Here is a 25646-nt window from a genome sequence, read left to right on the forward strand (position 1 = left end):
CAGGCACAAAAGCAGTGCCTGCAGGAGGAGACAGCCAGGGGATGTGAGCAGCTGCTTTGGACAACTCCTCCAGCACAGTCCAGCTCCAGGGAGCTGTGAGGAAGTGCCTGGGACAGCTGGGGACCCTCAGCCCAGCCCTGCCCCATGTGCCATGCCTGATTTTGGGGCTCGAGCCCCCCCATGATGGCCAGGGCCTGCCAGCCTTGCCCAGGCTTCCCAGCTGGTGGGGAAGGGCAGGCTCTCAGCTCTGCCATCATTAGCATCTCAGCAGCAGCCGAATTTTCCTGTGCTGCTGGCTGCCACATGTGCCAGCAATCCACAGCACTGCTGCCTGCATCCCACCCACGGGCTGCTGGAGCTCCTGGAAGGGTGAGCTGCTGGAAGGGAGCACCCAAGGCTTGTAAATGCTCGTGGTTGAAAGGAATTGCAAAATCAGAAAGTCCACAAGAACTCTTGAAGATTTACTAGTAAATTACACACCTGGCATGGACACCGTTGTTAGTCCCTGATCTCCCAGAGCAACCACATAGCAGTGTGGCTTGGATAAAGGGATAGGGCTGGATGTAGGGTATTTCCAGGTGCTCAGCTTGGGGTGGAAGAGAGCAGCTCTGCCTCGCTGCCTGCCCTGCCCTTGTGAACTCTCAGCTAAGAACCTCTGGAAAAGGCACAGCAGTGCTAATTAAAAGCTGCCTTGGGCATTATCTCAAGCGTTCTCCCCATGAGACTTCCAGATGCTGCTGGCAGTGCTGGGCTGGGAGGTTTCTCTGCAGGGAGGTCAGTGCCAGCTCCTGGAGCCCTTTGCTCTCCCAGCTTTGGGGTGTTTGGGGTTCATTTGTGAATTCCCCCCTCTCGAAAGGCCAGTGCAGGTGGGCACTGCTCAGCTTCAGTGTGTCTGGGGATCAGAGAGGCCGGGAGGCTGGGCAGCTTCCGTCACCTCCAGAACAGGTTCTCGAGCTGCCAACCACTACCTGCAATCAGAACAGCAGTGCAGGAAAACAGCCAGTCCTGGGGGAGTCTAAAATAAAAAGTTATCCTGCCATGCACTTGGCACGGTGGTTTCGGAGGCTGGAGCATCCCAGGGCGCTGGATCTGGAGCACAGAGGGCTGCACAGGGTGGCTCCTCTGGGCTGCTCCTGCAGGAGACAGCATCTCCTGGCACACAGGAGCCGGCCCAGAGCGGGCTGCTGGAGGTCACAGGAGAGCCCTGCTCGCCCACACGCTCCAGACAGCTCCTTCAGCAGTGCCATCCCCAGCCCCTGTGCCCTGCCCAGCCCTCAGACAGCCCCCAGGGCTGCTGCAAAGCCATCCTGCTTAATTGGCACCTCAGGGAGGCAGCTCCCCTTCTGAAGCATGCTGTTTTAATTAACTGGTAAAATAATCTATGAATAAATAGGAAGGCCGCGACTAACTCCCATTTTTATTTCTCTTCTGCTTCCCATGCTTCTCCCAGACAATTTGGAGCAATGCCTCGTGGAAGTCCATGCAAGGGATAACCTGGCTGCTTGTTTCCTGCAGGCTCAGTCCTGCAAACAGCCAGGAATGCAAATGCTGGGAGCTGGCAAAGCACGTGAACCCCCAGGTGAGCAGGTGAGTTGTTCCTGGGATGTCGCCTTGATTTTATAAGACTTTGTTAAGCCTTCTGATGTTTGCATTCTTTCAACAAACTTTCTCACACACAGTTCTGTAAATAACTTATGTTTTGCATTCTTTCATGGAAGTGGAGAGAATTGATGGACCTTTGGTCTGTTCAGTGGCATTGGAGAGGTGGCCCTGTCACCCTCCAATCCACTGTCACCTTTGGAAAACTATAAATGTTAGAGTCAGAAAATAAAGTTCTTCTTCTTCTTCCTTTTTGTTCCCCTCGAGAGCAGCAGTGTCTGTGTCATCATTTTGTGCCGTATCACAACACTGGGACAGCTCCTTGGTTAAAGCTCAGCTGGGATCCAGGGATTGGAAGGGATTTACTCCAAAGGGTGGGGGAGTCGGAGATTTGAGGTGGTGCTGCTTGACCTGGGCATCGTCTGCATCTGACACGCTGGGGACAGCCATGGCAAAAGAAAGGCTTCTTTCTGCTTTCAGAGAGAAAAACACCCCTTCTGAAATAATGCCGTCCATTCTCCTTCTTGTGGCTGGATTCCTGTTGCGGGCACGGTCAGGAATGCAGCTGATCCGGGCACCCAGAGCTGTAAATCTGCACCCCACAACCTGTGTGGGGCCTTCCTGCTGTGCCTGGGCTCTCCCTGCCCATTGTGGCTTCGGTGTCCAGGGCTGAACCAGGAGCTGTGGGGGCTGTGAGCAGGCAGAGGCTGCGCTTTCAATCAGAGCCTTTATTAATGAGCAAAGTGCCAGGATGAACGGCTTGGCAAGCGGGGAAGGATGCTGGGCGAGGCAGGGGGTGCTCTGGTGTGAGGGAGCTCCTCCTGCTCAGCACAAAATGTTCCTGGCACTGTCAGGGCTGGGACAGGGGCCGTGGCAAAGCCTGAGGCCATCCCTGGAGCCCCAGCACGTGGAGCTGTCACCTCGGGGCTGTCCTGCCTCCGCTCAGCGTGCTCTGGGCGCGTAAAGGCTGCTTACAGAGCTCCTGAAAAATAACAGCAGGAGGTGAGAGGTGCTGGGTGTGGGTGGGCAGAGAAGAGCTGCTCCAGCAGCATCCCCCGGTGCCAGGAATTTGTGACAAGCCCGTTCCCAAGGATTTACAAAGGTGGCTGCCTACGACGAGAGAGAGACTTCATCTTTTTTCATCGCCTTGGCAGTTTTAGGTCAGTTTAATGGAACAGGAGGAAAGGGAAACCTTCAAGGAAGTTGATGCTAAACTGATGGCAGTTTGGGAAATGAAAAGCTTGGCTCTTGACTAGTTCTGCTGCCAGTGAGGTGGAAGGAGCAGGTCCCTGGCAGCTGGTGAGTGGCAATGCTCACCACCCCGGCTTGGGGTGGGTGGGTGCCTCGATACCAGCATTAAACCAATTGGGGGGAGAAGTGAATAAACTGTTATTTCGGGATGCCAGGGCGCCTGGGTGCAGCTGTGGGACAGGAAGGAGGGCAGCAGGGACAGACTGTGAGGGCACAGAGCGTGAGCAAGGACTTGCAATAAATAAGAAGCGGATGGGTTGATGGTTGTGCTGTGGTATCGCTTTCTCCGCACGGACACAGCCCCAGGAGCTCCAGGTCTGGACATCACCTCTGCTCACCACTCCATCGTTCTTTCACACCACCAGCCCTGGATCCAGGGCTGCTCCGGAGCATCTCCAGCCCTGCTCCTGCTCCGTGCAGCTCCGCATCCCCCGCGGAGGAGCCGGCAGGGCTGCGGGCAGCTCCTCACCTGTGCCTGGCAGGTGCTGTGCTCTGACACTGCCTCCTCTGGAGCACTCCCCTTTCCAAGAGGCAGGCTTTGTCAGGAGCTGTGTCCCCAGGACACCCCCGGAGTGCCTTGGCTCACATGCTGGTGTCCAGCAGTGCTCTGAGCCCAGGGCAGGGCCCCCACCCGCTGCCAGCCGTGCTCCCCCAGCACCGAGTGAGCCAGGCTCCCTTCGGAGAGGCACAGACTCAGCCCGAGCTGCCCCAAAGGCAAGGAGGCAGAGGAGGGGATGTGCCCCAAAGGCTGCTGTTCGTGGTGGTGTCCTCAGTCCCAGTGGGACCCCAGACCCCTCCCCAGCCTGCTCCTTCCACCTCACTAAGCTCGTCAAGAGCCAAGATTTTGGCTTCCCAAACTCGTCAATTTAGCATCAACTTCTTTGAAGGTTTCCTTTTCCTTTTCCTTTTTCTTTTCCTTTGCCTTTTCCCTTTCCTTTCTCTTTTCCTTTCTCTTTCTCTTTTCCTTTTCTTTCTGTTCCCTTTTCCGTTTCCTCTGTTCCATTTTCCTTTTCCTTTCTCTTTTCCTTTCTCTTTCTCTTTTCCTTTTCTTTCTGTTCCCTTTTCCGTTTCCTCTGTTCCATTTTCCTTTTCCTTTCTCTTTTCCTTTCTCTTTCTCTTTTCCTTTTCTTTCTGTTCCCTTTTCCGTTTCCTCTGTTCCATTTTCCTTTTCCTTTCTCTTTTCCTTTCTCTTTCTCTTTTCCTTTTCTTTCTGTTCCCTTTTCCGTTTCCTCTGTTCCATTTTCCTTTTCCTTTCTCTTTTCCTTTCTCTTTCTCTTTTCCTTTTCTTTCTGTTCCCTTTTCCGTTTCCTCTGTTCCATTTTCCTTTTCCTTTCTCTTTTCCTTTCTCTTTCTCTTTTCCTTTTCTTTCTGTTCCCTTTTCCGTTTCCTCTGTTCCATTTTCCTTTTCCTTTCTCTTTTCCTTTCCCTTTCTCTTTTCCTTTTCTTTCTGTTCCCTTTTCCTTTTCCTCTGTTCCATTTTCCTTTTCCTTTTAGTTTTCCTTTTCCTTTTCTTCCCTTTTCCTTTTCCTTTTTTCCCTTTCCCTTTTCCTTTCCCTTCTATTCCATTGAGCTGGCCTAGAGCTGCACCAGCACAGGTGCTGCAGCACCGATGTGTGCATGGTGGGGCTGCTTTGCTGCATGCACAGCTCCCCACCTGCACAGCTGCTTCCTGGACAGCGATATTCAATATCAACCTGATTTACAACACTCAGGGGAGAAATCAGAGCGCGTGAGAAGGATTGAGCAGAGCACATGGCGAGTGGCAGCAGTTTTATTTCCCCAGACTGACACTCACAGCATTTTTCTGTCCTGCTGTTTTTAATTTCCACTTTATTCTTCTATATTAATACCAATCTGGGGCAGCTGATCGCACACTGCTGTCACACATTTCCCTGGAGAATTCATCTTCTCCTGGTGGCAGCAGTGCAAAGGCAGAGCAGTTTCAGAGGTGTGAGTAAGCCAGGCCTAGAGCAACCAGACCACTCAGGTGGAGCTTTACACCAACGTGCAAACCAGCACCGAGTGTGCCAGAGCCCTGCTGAGCCAGGCACCTCTGAGTAACAGCAGGGCAAAAAAGGCACATGCATTATTAAATGGCATTTTTGTTCTGTGTGCTGGAAATATAAACTGACCTTTATGAGGGCTTGAATATGAAACGTGGGCACGGGAGGCTCGCTCTGGTCCCGCCATCAATCAGCCTCTCCTTCGGTATTCCTGTGCGTCCTTTTTCTGCACGGAAGGTTAGGAAGTCAAAAGAGCTTTTTAAATGTTTCATATTGTCCTTTTTTCCCTGTTTAGAGAGCTGTTCAGCCAGAGCAGTTTGAGGCTGAGGCAGTGACTCAGGCAAGCGCTGTACCAGCTCTCTGTGTGGCAGCTGGGAAGAAATCAAAGGATCACAGAATCCTTTAGGTTGGAAAAGCCCTCCAAGACCACGGGGTCCAACCATCCCCAGCACTGCCAAGGCCACCACTGACCCCTGTCCCCAAGTGCCACCTCTACACTGCTTTTAAACCCCTCCAGGGATGGGCACTCCACCACTGCCATGGACAGCTGTGCCAGGGCTGGACAGCCCTTTCCACTAAGGAATTCCTCCCAATATTTAATCTAAACCTGCCCTGGCCCAGCCTGAGGCCATTCCCTCTCCTCCTGTCCCTGTTCCTGGGAGCACAGCCCGACCCCCCCGGCTGTCCCCTCCTGTCAGGAGCTGTGCAGAGCCACAAGGTCCCCCCTGAGCCTCCTTTTCTCCAGGCTCAGCCCCTTCCCAGCTCCCTCAGCCCCTCCTGGGGCTCCAGCCCCTTCCCAGCCCCGTTCCCTGCCCTGGACACGCTCCAGCCCCACCATGCCTTTCCAGCCTTTATGGGCTGGTTCTCCATGGGCTCCCATCTATCCTGGCCCCAGATTCCCCACAGCTCCCCTTGCTCAGCCGCCTGCTGCTCCCAGAAAGCTGGGATTTGTTTACTATGCACCAATTTATTTCATTTTCAATTTAAAATATAAAAAGTACGTGGGTTACAGCAACATAATTTGCAGCCTGCTGATTAATAATACAGCTGACAGAACAGAATTGGGCTGCGAGCTCGAAGTGCTGAGGGAAGCTAAAATTTAGTGAGCAGTGTGTGGATGTGGGGTAGGCAGCCTGCAGCTGGCAGAGGAGGCTGCCGAGGCCAGAAACACTGTTTGCTTTTTTAGCTGCCTCACACACAAATCCTGGCTCTTACATCCCCTTCCCCCTACCCTGCCGTAGGATTTCCATGCTCGGAGATGGTCAACACTCTGCTGGAGAAATCTGTGAGGAAACTGATACGAGGAGAGCAATTCCTGAGGATTCCCCATCCACGCAGAGAGAAGGAGCCCACTCAGTGTCGATTTTTAACGTGTTTTTTCCCCAAGGGCACTGAGATGCTGCCCAGCAGACAGGCTTTAGCACCTCGGGAAATGCGGCCAGTTTTACATCAGTACTTCATTTTAAGGTATTTGTTATGGAAAAAAAAAAAAAAAAAAAAAAAAAAAAAAAAAAAAAAAAAAAAAAAACCACCCAAAAAGAGCCTTTGCTCTCTGCCTGTCATGTCTGGGCCTATGAAGATTCATCCCAGGGTGTGCTGGTGCAGGTCGGACCAGCTCTGCGCGGTGTTCCAAGGGCTGGTGGAGCGCCAGGGATGCGTCTGGAAAAGGTGGTGCCGCGGGGGATGTGCCGAGCGTGCCGCGCCCCGCGGGAAGCGACAGTGCCAGCCTGCCTGGTGTCACTTCAGCGGGGTCAGCACGCCCGGCTCTGGCAGGGCATGTCTGAAACTTGCTCCTGATGAGACACTCGAGTCGCTTTTATTTTAGCAGCCAGCGATTTAACCCCTGAAGGAGGCTGAATGCATCCCGTGATGGGAGACAGAGGGATATTAAAGATAATTCTGCAGTGAGCCTTTTTACACGAGCAGGGTGAAATCCAGCCCTGGGCAGGGCACAAACCCCCCAGAGCAGCCTGAGCATCCCCCCCGTGCCTTGTGGCTTCTCCGCCTGTGAGAGGGGTGAATCTCAGGCTGCACGGGCTGCGGCTGGGTGACGAAAATGCTCCCTCTGTCCGCGGCAATAAGTGCTGGAAATGGAAATAGCGGAGACAAGCCCCCTCTCCCTGACGGCAGCCTCCGACAGCCCACGCCGGGCAAGGCAGGACTAAAGCCACGCCTTACCTGTGCTCGTGGCTGTCTCACACCGCGGAGAGAGAGAGAGAGAGCCTGGACTAAAAACCACAGCGCCGGGGTGAGAAGAAGAGATGGTGGCGGCTCTGCCACCGAGACGCATCCCGGGCACCGGGACGCTGCCCGCTTTGATGGAGCGCGCCAGGTCCCTCCTCGCCAATCTCCAGGAAATCGATGTAAACACTCCGGCAGCTTTTTGAGAGCTTCCTTCCCCTGCTCGAAAAGAGACACGACCCCTCGCGCTTGAGGATGCCGCACAGATTATCTAGTCAGGGGCCGTGATTATCTCGTCAGGCTCCGCCGTGTTTAATTAAGTTGTTTACCGCGCTCTGGCGGTCTCCATCCCGCCTGGAAAACACGGCGGGCCGGGAGCAGCGGCTCCTGCCTCCCTGAGAGCGCCCGGGCACACCGGGGAGCCCGCGGGAGGATGCTCGGCGGGGATGAGGGTTAATCCCGCTCCGCACAGAGCCCCTTTGTGCCGGGCGCTGACCCTGCCAAGCCTCGCTGTTGCCAGGGCGGTGTGAGAGCCCGGGGCACTGCCAGGGTTTGCTGTCGCCAAGGTCCTGCGAGGTGCTGCCCTGGTTTCCTGCAGCGCTTTTGGGTGACAAGCACCCAAATATTCCATCTCTTCACACAAAGCAAGCTCCTACCGACCAAACCAATGCCTGCCCCCGAAAAGAAAAATATTCATGTGTTTCACTGTTATTACTGCTAAGTGCAAGAGGGAATGCACCTTGAAAACCATCTGCTTCCAGCCCTTGTCATGGGCAGGGACACCTTCCACTGTCCCAGGCTGCTCCATCCAGCTTGGCCTTGGACACTCCCAGGGATCCAGGGACTGGATCTGAGCACCCTGTGCTAGGGCCTCACCATCCTCACAGACAGGAATTCCTTCCCAATATCCCATCCAACCCTGCCCTTTTTTGATCCCATTCCCCTTGTCCTGTCACTCCATCCCTTGTAAATGGTCTCTCTCCATCTTCCTTGCCAGCCCGTTCAGGTCCTGCAGGGCCACAATTAGGTCACCCCAAATCTTCTCCTCTCCAGGCTGAGCACTCCCGACTGTCTCAGCCTTTCCTCATGGCAGGGGAGCTCCAGCTCCCTGATCATCTCAGTGTCCTCCTCTGGCCTGGCCCCACAACTCAGTGGCCCAGGTGTCCGAAGAGACCAGCCTGTGGACATGCCACCACCGAGGGGCTGGAGCTGTGGAGAGGCAGATCCTGCCTCATTCCCGGGCAGGGCGGGTGCCTGAGGCTGGCACGGACACCTCTGCTCTGTTTCCTCTTTGCTGGCCATTCCAGGGCTGGAGCTCCTGTGCTGAGGGCCACACCAGGAGCCGGGCGTGTCACCGTGCGCTTGGCTGCAGTGACACCTGGGAGCACGCTGCCACACATCGGCCCCGTCTGAGAACGCCCTCGCCCAAACTGCCCCGTGTGTCGGCTTTGCCCAGGATGCCTCAAGTGTCCCTGGCTGCCTGTTTGTCACCTGGGGACAAACAGCCGTGGGGAAAACCCCCACACTGCACAGAGAGCACGCGGGCGCAGTTTCCCTGGGAGGTTTTAACAATAACTGCTCATGCTCCTATTCCTCTTTCTGCTCGCTGTTTCCATCCTTCCACAGGCACAAGCTTCTATTAAATACCTTCCTGCTCACAGGGTAACCAGATGGGAACATCCATTTTAATCCTAGACAGCAAAACAGTAGAGCTACAGATTACTATGCCACCAGAAATTGCTTATACACCTTCGTTTCCTCCCATGTAATTCCCTGGGAGTTTTAATTTACGGGATCATTTTTTATTTTTTCTCACCACTTCCCTCGCATCAGGCAGGGTTCCTTCAGCTCCAACAAAGCAGCATGCCTGTCTGGAGGGATCAATAACTATTGAGCTATCGCGCTTCCTCCACTTAGACTGTTGAAGCAGCTTCCTTTAATTGCTCTTTCACACAGTAAATACAGCATACGGTGATTTTTTTTTCCTTTGAGGCTGCTCAGTGGGTGAAGGCACCCGCGGGTGGGAAGAGCCAGCTGCCTCACCTGTGATCCATCTGCTGGGAACGCCTCCGGAGCGGGGACACGAGGAGGCTGCCAAGCCCCGGGGGCCAAAGCGGGCCCAGAACGGTGCCACGGGAGGATGGCTCGCAGCAGACCCGCAAACCCGCAGGTTAAAACTGATCGGGCAGGCGAAAGGGCAGAAAGCCCAGCCAGGAGGGTCTGGCTGCTCAACACCCTCCGCTGCGAGGGGTGCCCCGAGGTGGGGACCAGGCGGGATCCCCCTCCCTCGGCTCCTCGCAGGGGCTGGGGCAGAATGAGAGAACCAGATCCAGGGAGCGGGGAGCGGATCCCCTGGGCGGCTCCTCCCGGGAGTGGCGAGGGATGACCGGGCTCACCGGGCTCCTCCCGGGGATGGCGAGGGGGACCGGACCTCTCCATGCCTCCCCCGCCCCGGGAATGGCGAGGGGGGTCCGGACCCCTGGGGCGGCTTTCCCGGGGAATGGCGAGGGGGGAGCGGGGGGTCCCGACCCCTGGGGCGGCTTTCCCCGGGAATGGCGAGGGGGGAGCGGGGGGTCCCGACCCCTGGGGCGGCTTTCCCCGGGAATGGCGAGGGATGACTGGACGGACCCCTTGGCGGTTCCTCCCGGGGATGGCGAGAGGGGTTCGCACCCCTCCGTGCGGCTTTCCCTGAGACTGGCGAGGGCTGACCGGACCCCCGGGAGGTCCCTCCCGGGAACGGGTTGGGGGGACCCGCTGCCGGGGGCGGCTTTTCCCGGGGATGGCGAGCGAGGAGGGTACCCCCGGGCGGCTCCTCCCGCGGATGGCGCGGGGGGCTCCGACCCCTCCGGCGTCTTTCCGCGGGGATGCGAGGGATGCCCGGAGCCCCGGCGGTGCCTCCCGGGGCTGGGGGGGGGGGCGCGGCCGTGCCCGGAGCGGGACCGCCCGCGGCGGCGACCCCCGGCAGCGGCGCCGGTGTCGCCTCGTCCTTCCCGTGCCGCGGAGCCCCCGGCCGGAACGGAGGGGTTCAGCCCCGAGGGAGCGGCGGCGAGCGGGGACGCCGGCGTTGCTTCTCCGCCGTTCCACGCGGGCTCGGTGCGTCTTTGTGTGCCCCGGGGGCTTCGTCGGGAGCCGTGCCCTGTCCGTGTGTCCGTGCGCCGCGGGTCTGTCCGTGCCCGAGTGTCTGTGTGTGCCCTGTCTGTCTGTCTGTCCGGGCGGTGTATGCCTGTGTATGCTCTGTATGTGTGTCCAGCCTGTGTGTGCCCTGTCTGTCTGTCCGGGCGGTGTGTGCTTGTGTGTGTACCCTGTCTGTCTGTCTGTCTGTCCGGGCGGTGTGTGTCTGTACGTGCCCCGTTTGCCCACACGGTCCCTGGGTGTCCGTACGTGCCCGGCGAGCCCACGTGTGCCGTGTGTGCCCATGGTCCCTGTGGGTCTGTACCCGCCCTGCGAGTCCGGACGTGCCCCGGGGTGTCTCCATGAGCTGTATCCATCTATCCAGAGGTGCCGTGATGGGCTGTACCCCCCCCGTGTGCCCACATGTCCCCTGTGTGTCCCACAGGTGCCCCATGGCCGTGCTGGTCCTGTGTCCCCACTCGTGCCCCATGGCTCTGTGCTTCCTGTGTCCCCACTCGTGCCCCATGGCTCTGTGCTTCCTGTGTCCCCACTCGTGCCCCATGGCTCTGTGCTTCCTGTGTCCCCACTCGTGCCCCATGGCTCTGTGCTTCCTGTGTCCCCACTCGTGCCCCATGGCTCTGTGCTTCCTGTGTCCCCACTCGTGCCCCATGGCTCTGTGCTTCCTGTGTCCCCACTCGTGCCCCATGGCTCTGTGCTTCCTGTGTCCCCACTCGTGCCCCATGGCTCTGTGCTTCCTGTGTCCCCACTCGTGCCCCATGGCTCTGTGCTTCCTGTGTCCCCACTCGTGCCCCATGGCTCTGTGCTTCCTGTGTCCCCACTCGTGCCCCATGGCTCTGTGCTTCCTGTGTCCCCACTCGTGCCCCATGGCTCTGTGCTTCCTGTGTCCCCACTCGTGCCCCATGGCTCTGTGCTTCCTGTGTCCCCACTCGTGCCCCATGGCTCTGTGCTTCCTGTGTCCCCACTCGTGCCCCATGGCTCTGTGCTTCCTGTGTCCCCACTCGTGCCCCATGGCTCTGTGCTTCCTGTGTCCCCACTCGTGCCCCATGGCTCTGTGCTTCCTGTGTCCCCACTCGTGCCCCATGGCTCTGTGCTTCCTGTGTCCCCACTCGTGCCCCATGGCTCTGTGCTTCCTGTGTCCCCACTCGTGCCCCATGGCTCTGTGCTTCCTGTGTCCCCACTCGTGCCCCATGGCTCTGTGCTTCCTGTGTCCCCACTCGTGCCCCATGGCTCTGTGCTTCCTGTGTCCCCACTCGTGCCCCATGGCTCTGTGCTTCCTGTGTCCCCACTCGTGCCCCATGGCTCTGTGCTTCCTGTGTCCCCACTCGTGCCCCATGGCTCTGTGCTTCCTGTGTCCCCACTCGTGCCCCATGGCTCTGTGCTTCCTGTGTCCCCACTCGTGCCCCATGGCTCTGTGCTTCCTGTGTCCCCACTCGTGCCCCATGGCTCTGTGCTTCCTGTGTCCCCACTCGTGCCCCATGGCTCTGTGCTTCCTGTGTCCCCACTCGTGCCCCATGGCTCTGTGCTTCCTGTGTCCCCACTCGTGCCCCATGGCTCTGTGCTTCCTGTGTCCCCACTCGTGCCCCATGGCTCTGTGCTTCCTGTGTCCCCACTCGTGCCCCATGGCTCTGTGCTTCCTGTGTCCCCACTCGTGCCCCATGGCTGTGCACGTGCTGTGTGTGCCACTTGTGCCATCTGTGTCCCTCCGTGCAGACTCATGGGTTCACACAGGCAAACCCAGTGCCTGGTGGGTACCTGGAGCCCTTCCCTGTGCCCAGAGAGAGAAATTTCTTCTCTCCTCTGCCCTGCTCCAAGGCAGGCTGCATCTGCCCTCGGTCAGGTTTATTTCCTCTCACCTGAGCCAGACCCTCGGGGGAGGTGGCATCGGGCTTTAATGGCATCGGACATGCCTGGCGTGTGGGGAAGGTGAGTTTGGCTGGGGAGATCCATCCCGGGCTGCTGTGGTGTGAGGACCAGGAAGGGGGAGGCAAACCTGACCCTGGCGTGGCAGTGGCTCTGCTGGGCTGCCCCTCCACCCCGAGGTGTGGGGCTGGGTGGGGGAGAGGGTCCCCAGGCGGAGGTGTGCATCCAGAACTCAGCCTTTGCTGGGTGTCAGAGGAGCTGGGGTGCCTCTGCCTGCCCGGGCTGTGTGCCTGGGGACATGGTGGCCCCAGGAGGGGATGTGCAGTGTCCAGGGATTCTCTTGTCCTGGGTAGTGGACACACAGAGCTTGGCTGCTGCCGAGGGAGGGGGTCTCGTCTCTGCAGTCAGCTGTGTTTTGCTGGCTCCTCACAGTTAATTAGACACGACTAATCCTATCTGGCGCTGGGAACTTCCCAGCAAACCAGAGTGCTTTTCCCCTCTCCCGGTCTGAGCAGGATCCCAGCCTCCTGCAGAACGAGGCCTGGGGATAGGGACATCTTTTTGAGCCCCTTGGATGTGGTTGGGGTGGCAGCTCAGAGCTGCAGTGCACTGACCTTGCAGAGGCTGGACAGGTGTCCGTCAGGTGGAAGGTGACAAGCCCCGTGGAGGATTGCAGGGAAAGCAAGGGCTGTAAGGAGGGTATTGCAGGAATAAGGGCCAGAGCTGGACTTCTGAGGATAAATCTCACAGCCAGCAGGTGAGCTTCAGCATTCCCCATCCCTGCAAAAGAGGAGGGAGCAAAGGGACACGATAATCCCTGTTCCACCCATGCCTTTGTGCTTGGGAGAGCCATCAGTGCGTGCCCTGCCCTGGCCTTGGAGCAGAGCGGAGTCGGGCTCTCTTAGGGATAAGAATCAGGGGTGGGTTTATCAGTTTAGGGTTAATGGTTGGTGATCTTGGAGGGCTTTTCCGACCTAAGCCAGTCTGTGGTTCATCTCAGTCCTTTCCCTCCTGCAGCTGAGCACAGCCTGTTAGTAGGGACTGATAAAACCTGAAACCCCAATCAGATGACCCGTGTTTGGAGGGAATGGCATTGATCTGGGAACATCTCAACCAACCTGGAGTCCTCCATGCAGAAGGTCGTGTTTGTCCCTTCTGTACGCCTAGGACAGAGTCGTGAAGGAGCTGGGATAGCTCCTCACCCTGCTCCTGCCCCCTGGGTGCTGGGCTGCCAGGCAAAATCTCCAGAACGGGCATTCTGGGCTGGAATTACCCCTCAGATCTGCAGCCTGTGTGAGCCAGCTCGAATTACCCCTCAGATCTGCAGCCTGTGTGAGCCAACTCGCTTGCAGCTGGAGCTGCTTTAGGGGATGCTGTTTGTTTGCCCTTGCTCAGGGCCCTAAAAGGGTCTGTTCCGAGCTGTCCCCCACCAAACAGAGGGGACAGGCGCCTCCAAGTGAGGCTTGTTTCCCTCTTCGGAAAGCCTCATATGCAGGCCAGGCAAACGCCTTTCAGGGTGCTGGTTCTGATCTGGATAGCTGAGCTCTGAGAGGGCTAAATTTAAGCGAGATGAATCTCACCCGGTGCTTGCAAACCTTGGTTTTCAGACTTTTCGCCTTGATCTTTGCTTTTTTTAGCATGACCCTGCTGCTCTCCTACCACTCAGGACTCTTCCCAAGCACAGAAAATGCTTCTGAAACTTTCCACCCCCCCCAGGTGGGAGGTGTTGCAGAAATGCAACTGCAGGGAAGCATTTGCAGCTCATCCTCCTTGCCGGCGCAGAAGCCCGGGTTAAACAAGCAGCCTGTTAATTTTTGTGTTAATGGCTCTGAGCAACGGCGAGTCCCCCCCCACCCTCCACCCCCTTCCTCCCTACCGTGTGCCAACATTTAATTGCTCTCACTCTGGAGAGATGCTATCTCATTTCAAGGTTGAACTTATCTAGTTTTGACTTGCGGGGGGGGGGGATGTTGCCGTGTCCTTGTCTCGGAGGTCGCTCGTCGCTCAGTGGCGGGGTCACCTCCAGGGTGCTGTCCCCTCTCACCGCGGGGCTCCTGCTGCTCCCCGCCTGGTTTTTGTGGCACCCTCGGGACGTGGCTGCTGCGGCCGTGTTGCCCAGGTGCCCGTCTGGGTGCAGCCACGGGTGTCAGCTCGCTTTTTTCCTCCTTACCGACGTGTTCCCGCTGCCCCCTCAGGGACATCGCTCCCGCTCTGTGCTGCTGCCGTAGGCGGGAGATGCTCCGTGCTCATCCCAAACCTTCCCGGGCCCTGGCAGAGGTCTCTGTCCTGGCCCCGAGCATCTCCCGGCATCACAAACCCGGACTGTGGCCTCTCTGAGGCGATCTGGGCCACCGACCAACCATCCGTGAGTTACTGCGGCTTTTCGTGTTAGGGATTTAATGTAATCCAGGGAAGGAGTCAGGGATGGGGCTGGGCAGTGACAGCAACCCCCGAGGAAGGTGCTTGGATGCTGTTTCTGCACGGGCAGCAGCCACACCGGGGCTGTCTCAGCCACACCTGATGCGTGAGGAGTTGGTCACACCTGCTGTGAGATCCACCCTCGGTATTCCTTGCTCTGCAGAAATGTGGGCAAACATTGTGTCGAGGCAACAGCGGTGTCTTTAGATAGATAATAAGTCTCCTAAATAGATCTAATTCCAGGAAACTCAGCTGGCTGATTGGAATTGTATTTTTAGTCTCCAGTTCGTGTATTTACCTGAAATTTCTGTCCTGCTGCTCTAGCTGGAGCTGACCCCGGGTTGCCTGCTGCTCTCCTGCCTTTTTCCCAAATACTCAAAGTTCCTGAGTTCCACCAGTTGGTCTGGAAATGCTTTATTTTGGCAGATGTCTGGCAGCACTGAAATTTCTGTCGCCAAGGGGCCTTAAGGGGTGGTGAAGGAGTTTTAGAGCAGGTTGCACGGGGGTTTGGTGGGACAAGCCCTGCTTTGGCACACTGGGGTGCACATGGTGGTTGGTCCGAGGGCTCCTCTCATCCTCTTTGGCAACTGTTTCATCAGTTTTACTGATGGTACCTAACAGTGAATCTGGCAGATTTCTAATTCTCTATTCCTGGCATGCTTTAAAAGTGCCTTATTTTTCAATTAATTCTGTTAGCTGTACGGATTTAATGGATTCCTTTAGAGGTCCCCATCAGTCACCGACACTGGACATTTCTTTTCCAGCGCCGTTTCTCTCTCCTTTCCTGTGCCTAGAAAGATCACGTTCCCATGCATTTCCCACGTCTCATTTTTGCCAGAATGGCTTTCTCATTATTTAAATCCTGTTGCTTTTCCAGGTTTGTGACTTCTGGGGTCTTTGGTAGAAGCTTTAAGCGGGTTCCTTGCTTTCACTGATGCCAGCGACTGCTCTGGGCTTCTTAAAATTTGCCCTTTTAAAGTCATACGCTGCTGCCGTTATTTTGGGCTCGCCGTTCCTGTGAGCAGCAGAGAAGCAGAAAGAAACTATAATAGAAGAAGACTTGCATTAGACATGGCAGTTCATTTTGGCCTCGTCCCTGTCACGCAGACCTGCTGCCACTCCATGGACAATTAATGCTGGAACGTGACCCGTTCCTTATGCCAGCAGCGGCTTCTCATCCCAAAGATTTGTGAGCTCCCTGGGTCTGGTAGCAGTCACTCACCAGTTGTTTGCATGGTGGCATTTTTATTTGCCCCCCCTGGGTGTGGGGATGTGATGGATGGTGGCAAGATGTCCCTGTGCAGGTAGAGGAGTGACATTCGGTGCTTGGGGTGTTTGGCTGTGTGACACCGCTGGGGAGGGAAATCACGTACGCCACGTGGTAGAATTATTTTGGCACTCTGAACTCTTCATTTGTGCCTCGATGTCCTCCTGCTGCTGTCCCAGGTGACCCCTCAGACCCGGCCAGGTGCAGCCCGGGCTGGGCTCCGGGAGGACACCGGGTGCTGCCCCTGCCCAGCTGAGATTAAACACTGAGCTGCTTCCAGGGCTTTCCAGGCAGGATTGCCCGTCAGGATTTACAGGAGCCGATTTCAGCCCGGCGGAAAGGTGCCAGGGTGACCTTGCCGTCACTCCCTGTCCCCTGGGCTGGATCAGGAGCGGGACCAGCTCCCAAATCTCCCCACTGAAAGCTCCCCGTGGCTGGGAGGCTGCGGGGGGAATTAACGCCGCTCGTTCCTGCAGCGCTTTCCACCCGAGCCGAGCCTGTCTTTAAAAAGCAGCCGGCGTGGTTGTGCTTGGAACAGGCAGCTCGGTTTCTATATTACACACAGCGCTCGTCTCCGTAGGAAGCCGGCCAGCCCACGCCGCTGCCGCAGCCCGGAGCCGCCGGCTCTTCCCGGCTCCTCGGGGCGTTCCCGGCAGGCAGGGAAGGAGCAGGGGCTGCGCACGGAGGTCTGCGGAGCTGTGTGCCCCCGGCGCTCCCCGGGGCAGGGCTGTCCCCTCCCGGGGGACCGGCCATCCTCACACTGCCCCTGTGTCCTGAGCCCCTAGCCTCCCCTGCCCTGCCGGGTGAACATCCCCCTCACACTGCCCCTGTGAGCCCCGAGCCTCCCCTGCCCTGCTGGGTGAACATCCCCCTCCTGCTGCCCCTGTGAGCCCCGAGCCTGTCCTGCCCTGCCCTGCAGGGTGAACATCCCCCTCCTGCTGCCCCTGTGAGCCCCGAGCCTGTCCTGCCCTGCCCTGCAGGGTGAACATCCCCCTCCTGCTGCCCCTGTGAGCCCCGAGCCTCCCCTGCCCTGCAGGGTGAACACCCCCCTCACACTGCCCCTGTGAGCCCCGAGCCTCCCCTGCCCTGCAGGGTGAACATCCCCCTCCTACTGCCCCTGTGAGCCCCGAGCCTCCCCTGCCCTGCAGGGTGAACACCCCCCTCACACTGCCCCTGTGAGCCCCGAGCCTCCCCTGCCCTGCAGGGTGAACATCCCTCTCCTGCTGCTCTTGTGAGCCCCGAGCCTCCCCTGCCCTGCTGGGTGAACATCCCCCTCACACTGCCCCTGTGAGCCCCGAGCATCCCCTGCCCTGCCCTGCCCTGCAGGGTGAGCACCCCCCTCACACTGCCCCTGTGAGCCCCGAGCCTCCCCGGCCCTGCCGGGTGGACACCCCCCTCCTGCTGCCCCTGTGAGCCCCGAGCCTCCCCGGCCCTGCCGGGTGGACACCCCCCTCCTGCTGCCCCTGTGAGCCCCGAGCCTCCCCGGCCCTGCCGGGTGGACACCCCCCTCCTGCTGCCCCTGTGAGCCCCGAGCCTCCCCTGCCCTGCTGGGTGAACATCCCCCTCCTGCTGCCCCGAGCCTGGCTCGGGTCCCTGTGGTCTCCCAGGAAGCGCTTTGGCCGTGCCTCAGTGTCCCGTTACAGCCCCTCTGAATTCAGGGAACAGCAGACAGTCCTCCCCAGCTGAGTGCTGCTGGTGTCCATCTGTCCCAGCTGTCTGGGTTGTTTGCACAATTTAATTCTTGGCTACACCTGATTTTACAACAGGATTAATTTCATGGCAACTGATACACCTGCAACAATTAGCTATGTAAACCAAGATAAAAGGCCAATCAAATTTCATGGTTTGGAGTGCAGGCTGCTCCCAGCTGGAGGCTTCCTAAGCCCTTCTGAAATCCCTCCCCAGAGGAAGCCCTGCAGGCCATCTCCAGCCCCCAGCGAGGCTTGTTCCTCTGTGGAATGAGTGAGATGGGGAATGCGGCGATGAGCAGGGAGGCTGAGCCTTGGGAAGCAAGGCTGCTCCCCTTGCCCACCTCTGGCTCTCTGATCCATCCCCCTGGCAGGAGCCGGGGGTGTTCCCAGCCCCAGGAACGGGGTGCTCCGGCAGCTCTGGAGGCAGGGCTGGGTTTGCAGGCAGGCTGGAAACCCCCCTGTCCGGGCTCTGTGCTCCATCGAGTGCCCTGCCCAGCGCTGTGGGACACGGGAAGTTCTGAACATCGCAGAGCGCCTTTGGCTAAAGGCAAATTAAACCCTCTGCGACGGGGCAGGGCTGGAAATGCCGGGGTGGAAATAGGTCCTGGCTTACAATGACTTCAAGGACAGCGGGTAGGTGCTGGGCTTCTCGGGATCGGATCCATCTGGGACCGCTTCCAATTAAAATGAGATCAAGGAGAATGGGACGAGGGAAAAAAAGGCAGTTATCTGTGCGTTTCTGTCAGGATTGCAGCGTGAGGCCTTGGGCTGGGTTCGGTGCTGGGCTCCTCTCCGCACTCCCCAGGGGTGCCCAGTAAGGTTGGTTTGCTCCTGGTTTTGTTCCAGGTGGCTGTGGCTGTAATTCCCACCCTGCATCCCAGGAGTGGTGCTGGGATGGGCGGGTGAGGAAGGGGCTGCACCCTCTGGGGGTCAGAGCTGTGCTCGTGGGACCAGGCCCCTGGGCCAGGGAAATTCAGCAGGTCATGGATCTGCTGGAGCTCCTCAGGCCTGAACCAGGGGGAATCCTGGTCAGAGGATGGCTGGGAGAGCTGGGGCTGTTCCCCTGCACAAGAGAAGGCTCCAGGGACACCTCAGAGCCCCTGCCAGGGCCTCCAGGGGCTCCAGGAGAGCTGCACAGGGACTGGGGACAAGGCCTGCAGGGACAGCACACAGGCAATGGCTGCCACTGCCACAGGGCAGGCACAGATTTTGGGATCTTGGGCAGGAATTGCTGGCTGGCAGGGTGGGCAGGCCCTGGCCCAGGGTGCCCAGAGCAGCTGTGGCTGCCCCTGGATCCCTGGCAGTGCCCAAGGCCAGGCTGGATGGGGTGGGGTGGCTCCTGGGACATGGGAGGTGTCCCTGCCCATGGCAGGGGGTGGCACTGGATGAGCTTTGAGGTCTCTTCCACCCTAAGCCATTCTGGAATTCTGTCACTGGTTTGTGTTTCTCTTACAAGCAGTGGATCTGGCCTGTGTTCAGGCACCTGTACCCAGGAGACTATTTCAGATAATTTAAGAGCTGCAGTTCTTTTGCTCTCTGGGAATTCTCCTTTCTCCATAGCTTTTTGTTCGTTTGTTTTATTTTTTGTTTCAATGTGAGGTTGTATCAACTTGAGAAAGGCTTTCTCCAGAGCTTGCCAAGAGCAGGCCAGGCTTAGTTCCCTTCCACACGACCTCCAGGCTGAGCACGGCCAGGTGCAGAAACGCTGTAAATTAGAAATAATGACGTGTTCTCAGTGAGGCAGTGAGCAGGCAAGGGCTATCCTCGTGCTCAGGAGGGCTGGGAGCCAGGAATGGTGGCCAGGGAGCTGCTCCTGGGGGAGCCAGGAAGGGAACTCTTGGGAAGCAGGAATGCCTGTGGGATGGAGAGGGATCTTGTAGCTCCTGGAGTCACTGTTGGGCTGAAAGGGATGCTGCAGCTCTGGGGCCAGGCGTGTGTCCAGCTGTGTTAGCTCCCAAAATTCCTGCTGGCCAAATGTGCTCCCAAAATCCCTGCTGGCCACACCTGCTCCCAAAATCCCTGCTGGCCACATGGGTTCCCAAAATCCCTGCTGGCCACACCTGCTCTCAAAATCCCTGCTGGCCACACCTGCTCTCAAAATCCCTGCTGGCTGCACCTGCTCCCAAAATCCCCGCTGGCCACACCTGCTCCCAAAAGTCCTCTCTCCAGAAAGGCATTTAGAGTCTTTGTCCCTTTGAGTCATTAGGAGTGCCCCCCAATCTCTTCTGTTGAAGACAGGCCTAAGGTTAAAAGAAAAATCCTAAATGAATCCTAAAAAAAAAAAATAGCTAATTGCTGTCTGCTTCGAAAAAATCCTAATTGAATCCTAAAAAAAAAATAGCTAATTGCTGTCTGCTTCGAGCGCAGGGTGTGTTGTGGAAGAAGAGAAGCAGCTGGGAGGAAACCCCGATTGTAATAACACTTGCAGAATCTTTCCAGGACATGGGAATGCCGTGTGTTCCAGCAGATCCATGGCAGGATTAGTGTCGTGGCTGAGCAGACAGGGAGGAAAACGGCACAGCAAAGTTTGGGAAGCTCATTGCTCCCTGTGGAGCAGCCTGGCTTGGTGCTTGTGCTGATCTCACCCTTCTCGGTGAGGCTGAGGGGCCAGGCAGCCCTGCAGACCCACGGAGGCTGTGGGGTGACACTGGCACAGGTGACATCGGGCTGCACGGTGCCTGGCCCCCTGGAGACCCAAATTCCCAACGGTTTGGGCTCACAGCCTGGAATCTAAGCTCATTTCCGACTGTGACCTCCTTTATCTGAGTAAATCTCACGTGCCTGCTACTACTCAGACAGCAAAAATAATCTTTGCTGCCGTGATATGTGTGTCAGCTTTTCCTCATCCCAGCAAAGTGCTGTAAGAGCTGCAAAATGCTTCGGAAACAGGAGAATTTTTGAGCAGCAGAGATTGAAAGGGAAGGGGAAAAAGTGTGTCTCTGGGACTTAGAAACCAAACCCCTCAGCCAGGTTTCCTTGGCACAGTTCCTTCTGCAGAATGGTCTTGCTGCTGCCCACTGGAGCCAAATGTGAAGGGAGGGATTAAAGCTGTGAAACTGCTCCATCCTGATGGCTCTTTCACAGTGCTGGGCAGAGCAGAAGGGGCGTTTCAGAGCAATGTTTAGCTAAATAAATGCTGGGCACTGTGGGGTCTGGAGCCCCAGCTTGATTGCATTGCTCTAAGCCTGCATTTAAACCACCAGGTTTGGGAGCAGAGCAGATCACCCAAAAACCACCAGCAAGCTCCCGGCTGTGCTGTGAGCTGCTGCCCCGCTCCCTCCTCCCTTCTGGGCTCCAGTCTGGCTGGGGAGCCGGGTCACAGTGGCTCAGGTGATCCCTGTGCAGCTGGCAGCGGGCAGGCAGCGCTGGCTGTGACCCCCTGAGGGATCTTTGGGCTCCGAGACCTCTGCCCACCTCCTGCTTGAGCCTTCTCTTCACCAAAAGGGACGTGCTGGAACGCTTCTCCTCCTTGGCCAGCCTGGACACGAGGAGCTGTGAGTGATGTCCCACCCCGAGGGATGAGGGAGCACCCAGGACTGCCAGGCTGAAAGGAACAACAAAAGCTGGCAGAGTTTTGGTAGATTGCACCCTCAGCATGGGAATTGGTGTGTTAGTGCTTGATCTCCAGTGTAAGCACACAGCAGAGGAGTTTGGATGAAGGGCTAAGATGAAAGGGAGGAGGGAAAAAAAGAGATGGATTAAAGAAGAAAAGAGAGAGAGAGAAGAAAAGAGAGATCACCAGTCCTGGCTCCAGTGTTGATCCAGCTGGTGGGATGTCCTGGGTCCCTGGGCTTTGTGGGGCACACTGAAATCTTCCACTCCCTGGGGAGAAGTTTCCCACTTTTTGTGCAAGTCAGTTCTCGTTCGCAGTGGCTCTTTCAGACCTTTCTGGAGATGGGTTGGAGGCTCTGGGGTCTTGGATGGGCTCGTTTTCCCCTGCAGTGCCTGGCCCTTCTCAGCCCCATCCCTGTTTCTGTGCCGGGCCGGGCTGTGCTTTTCTGCAGGAGCCACAGCCAGGAGGTTTGTCCCAGAAATGCTGCCCTGCCTCATATGGCCCCTACTCCAGCCACATCCTGGGCTTTCTCTGGTGTGTTTTTACCAACAGTCCTCGTTTGTTATTCCCAAAACCCCTTGGTTGGCTCCACACCATGCAGCTATTGGTGTTCGGGACGTGCACATCAGCCCCTCACCTTCTGGGATTCTGCCCTGGGCAGTGGCTCAGGAGCACAAACCACACGTGGGACAGAACTTCCAGGCCTCTGGGGGACTCTGGAGCAGGGTTCACCCTAAAAATTTTGTTGTGTTAGTTAAGGCTGTCTTGAGGAATGTGAGCTTGAGGGCTGCCTGAGCTGTGCCTGGCAGCAGCCTGGGTGTCTGTCCCAGGACAGCCTGGCTGTCTGTCCAGAGCAGCCTGGGTGTCTGTCCCAGGACAGCCTGGGTGTCTGTCCCAGGACAGCCTGGGTGTCTGTCCAGAGCAGCCTGGGTGTCTGTCCAGGACAGCCTGGGTGTCTGTCCAGGACAGCATGGGTGTCTGTCCCAGGGCAGCCTGGGTGTCTGTCCCAGGATAGCCTGGGTGTCTGTCCCAGGGCAGCCTGGCTGTCTGTCCCAGGACAGCCTGGTGTCTGTCCCAGGACAGCCTGGCTGTCTGTCCAGAGCATCCTGGGTGTCTGTCCAGGACAGCCTGGGTGTCTGTCCAGGACAGCATGGGTGTCTGTCCCAGGGCAGCCTGGGTGTCTGTCCCAGGATAGCCTGGGTGTCTGTCCCAGGGCAGCCTGGCTGTCTGTCCCAGGACAGCCTGGTGTCTGTCCCAGGACAGCCTGGCTGTCTGTCCAGAGCATCCTGGGTGTCTGTCCAGGACAGCCTGGGTGTCTGTCCCAGAGCAGCCTGGGTGTCTGTTCCAGGGCAGCCTGGGTGTCTGTCCCAGGGCAGCCTGGCTGTCTGTCGCCTCAAAATTTCGTGGTGTTGGTTAAGGCTGCTTGCCTGAGGAATGTGAGTTTGAGGGCTGCCTGAGCTGTGCAGCAGCTGGGTGTCTGTCCCAGGACAGCCTGGGTGTCTGTCCCAGGACAGCCTGGGTGTCTGTCCCAGTGCAGCCTGGGTGTCTGTCCAGGGCAGCCTGGGTGTCTGTCCAGAGCAGCCTGGCTGTCTGTCCAGAGCAGCCTAGGTGTCTGTCCCAGGGCAGCCTGGGTGTCTGTCCCGGGACAACCTGGGTGTCTGTCCAGGGCAGCCTGGCTGTCTGTCCCAGGGCAGCCTGGCTGTCTGTCCCAGGATAGCCTGGCTGTCTGTCCCAGAGCAGCCTGGGTGTCCAGGACAGCCTGGGTGTCTCTCCCAGGAGAGCCTGGGTGTCTCCCAGGATAGCCTGGCTGTCTGTCCCAGCGCAGCCTGGCTGTCTGTCCCAGGGCAGCCTGGGTGTCCAGGACAGCCTGGGGACCTGCACAGGAGCCCGTGGTGGAGCAAACCCAGCAGACCCCAGCCTGGTCCTTGTTGCAGGAGAGCTGGAGGACTGGCCAGATGTGCTTCCTCCCTCACCACGTCCCCATTAAAATTTAAGAGTAAAAGTGGGAGTAATGAAAGAGAATATTCTATTTAAGGTTTTTAATTCATTTTTACCTCCAGCTTTAGCTGGAATCTGTGCAAACCACTGGCAAGGCAATTAAAGAGACTTTTTAATGGGTTATTTTTGTCACTTCACCATGGTGGGAGCTAAAGATCCCAGGCTGTGAGCTGCCTGGGGTAGGGGCCATCCCTTTGCTGTGTGCTCTGATGTTTAATCCCTAATTGGGTTTTATTCACGAGCTCTGGCTGAGGCACAACGAGAGGGAGAAGGTGCAGGGTTATGGCTGGATGGAACATGGGGAGCAAAATATCCAGGCTGCAGCTCCAGGCTGGATTCATCCTGGAAAGGAAGAGTAAAGGGCTTTGGAAAATGAAGTGCATGGTTTGTTTTGGATGGTTGATGGCCATTTTGTAGGAGTAAGCTCCAAAAACAAAAAGCAAGGAAAAAAACCCAGATTGCCTGAGAGTTCCTCTTAAATCCTGAGGGCTGCTGGGAGAAAGTGAGGGTTGGTATGAGGGTGTGGGATTTCCTGGGTGGGAATGTGATGCCTGCAAAGCAGCCCTGTTCCTCCAGGTGAACGCGTGGGACAGAGCCGCGGGTCCCACCAGGCGATGGTGCCGTGGTGGCCGGGAAAACTAATTCCAGACTTGTTTTTGGGGCCGTTTTCCTGGTTTTGGGGACATTTTGCTGGGAGCTCCCCTGTGTGCAGGCAGACAAAGGGCTTGGGGCTTGTCAGCCCTGTGGGAGCGCAGGTGCCCCGGGGGGGACCTGGCGCAAACAGCAGCGTGTTTATCCCGGGTCAGCCTGGCCTCCTCGGTATCCCTGGCTCAGCGAGGAGGGACTGACCAGGACTGTGCTTCCCTGCAGCCCCTGAGCCCATCCCACAGCTCAGCACGGGAGGAAGGCAGGCCTGGGTCTGGCTCCATTAATTTCTCGTGCAGCTCAGCCAAGGGAGACCAGGGGTGGATCTGTTTCCCTCTGCAGCGTTCGTCCATTCATCTCCTGCTCGCATTCACACACCTCTGCTGCCTTGTGATCCCCCCCCTCCCAGGTTATTTGGGGAAATGCTTTCTAAAAATAGCCTCCTGGTTTTTCCGGTGTTATCCTGTGCAGCCCTAAGAACCTGCCTAGAAAGGCTGTCCAGCTCATTGATGTTTCCTTAAAATGCAGCTAATCCATGTAATCTCATTATAGTGGTAGGTGATTATACTGACAGCAAGCTCTAGCAGTGGTCCAGTGAAGCCTTTTGTTCCCTGTCAGTTATGTGGGTGGCTAAAAGTCGCTGGGAGCACATTTTGGGTTTTGTCGGTGTGTTTTAGGGGCAGGACTTACAATATTTTTGCTTTGATTCCCTAGGGAAAAATGTCCTGCATTGTTTGTGACGATGCTAGGGCGTTTTTGCCCCTGTCCCTCAGCTTTGCTGGCCGCTGGCACCCCATGGCTGTGCAGCAGGGTCTCCCAAAATTACTGGGCAGCATTAAAGCAGCAGAGATGGTTTCTCACAGCAGAGTAGATGAGCTTTGCCACATGTGTGTGGGATTCCCGCTGTGCCTGTGTGCAGGTGTGGGACGGCCCCTCTCTCTAGGGAGTCAGCCCAAGGAAAAGTTGGATTTTGGGGTGCTGAGTGATGCCTCCCCGCGCTGGGTGCACCTGCCCAGCTTCACCAGGGAGGCTGGATGTGTGGCACACAGAAAGCTGGCTGAGCGAGGAGCAGCAGGGCAGTTTGGGCTGGGAAGGGGGCTCCAGCCCGCCCTGGGAGAGGGCAGATCCCAGGAGAGGCTCCGTGAGCCCCTGTGAGCTGGGTCAAGGACTGGCTCAGGTGGCCAAGCCCTGCTGTGCTTCCTGTGCCCCACTAGGTCTGGGCACTCTGCTGGGGGTCCTGCTGATCTCCCCAAGGCCGGGGCAGCCTTGGCTGGGCAGCGTGGGGTATGGGGCTGCTGGCTGTGCTGGGTGCTCGCTCTGCTTGGTTCTTGCTGTGCTTGGTGCTCGCTCTGCTTGGTTCTTGCTGTGCTTGGTGCTCGCTCTGCTTGGTGCTGGCTGTGCTGGGTTCTGGCTCTGCTCGGTGGTCTTGTCCCATCGTCATCAAATCACAGAATACCCTGAGCTGGAAGGGACCCACCAGGATCACCCAGCCCAGCTCCTGCCCTGCACAGCCCCCCAACAACCCCACCCTGAGCATCCCTGGCAGGGTGTCCAAAGGCTCTGGAGCTCTGGCAGCCTCAGGGCTGTGCCCATTCCCTGGGGAGCCTGGGCAGTGCCAGCACCTCTGGGGAAGAACCTTTCCCTGATATCCAACTTAGACCTCCCTGGCACAGCTCCAGCCGTGCCCTGGGTGCTGTCCCTGTCACCTCTGGCAGATCAGTGTCTGCCCCTGCTGTTGCCCTCACGAGAAGCTGTAACTGCAGTGAGCTCTCCCCTCAGTGTCCTCCACCCGAATGGGCCAGGTGCCCTCAGCCACTCCTCACGTGGCCCCTCCAGACCCTTCCCCATCCCTGTGTCCCTCCTTTGGACACTCTGACAGCTTTAGAGCCTCCTCACGTTGTGGCAGCCCCAGTGGCACCGTGCCCCTCCTCGCTGGTGTCCCTGATGTCCCCAGCACAGGGCTGTCCCCCCTGGCTCAAGGGACGCTGCTGGCTCAGATCCAGCTGGCCACAGCAGGACGCCCAGGTCCCTTTCCATGGCCCTGCTGC

General features: G+C 57.7%; 1 protein-coding gene across 2 annotated transcripts in view; it reads left to right on the top strand.

Moving 5' to 3' along the window:
- The first annotated feature begins 9941 nt into the window (after nt 1–9941).
- MAPK4 (mitogen-activated protein kinase 4) overlaps nt 9942–25646 on the top strand; it is a 51244-nt gene continuing 35539 nt past the window's right edge. The window contains exon 1 of one of the 2 annotated variants that reach the window (XM_041423586.1): nt 9942–10127. The gene's annotated coding sequence lies outside the window, so the exon portion shown is untranslated. Of the gene's footprint in view, nt 10128–11893; nt 12090–25646 lie in introns of those variants that run through there. The other variant, XM_041423587.1, reaches the window with a different exon arrangement.

Source organism: Onychostruthus taczanowskii, unplaced genomic scaffold (genome assembly GCF_017590055.1).
Source record: "Onychostruthus taczanowskii isolate IOZ18803 unplaced genomic scaffold, ASM1759005v1 scaffold79, whole genome shotgun sequence".
NCBI lineage: Eukaryota > Metazoa > Chordata > Aves > Passeriformes > Passeridae > Onychostruthus > Onychostruthus taczanowskii.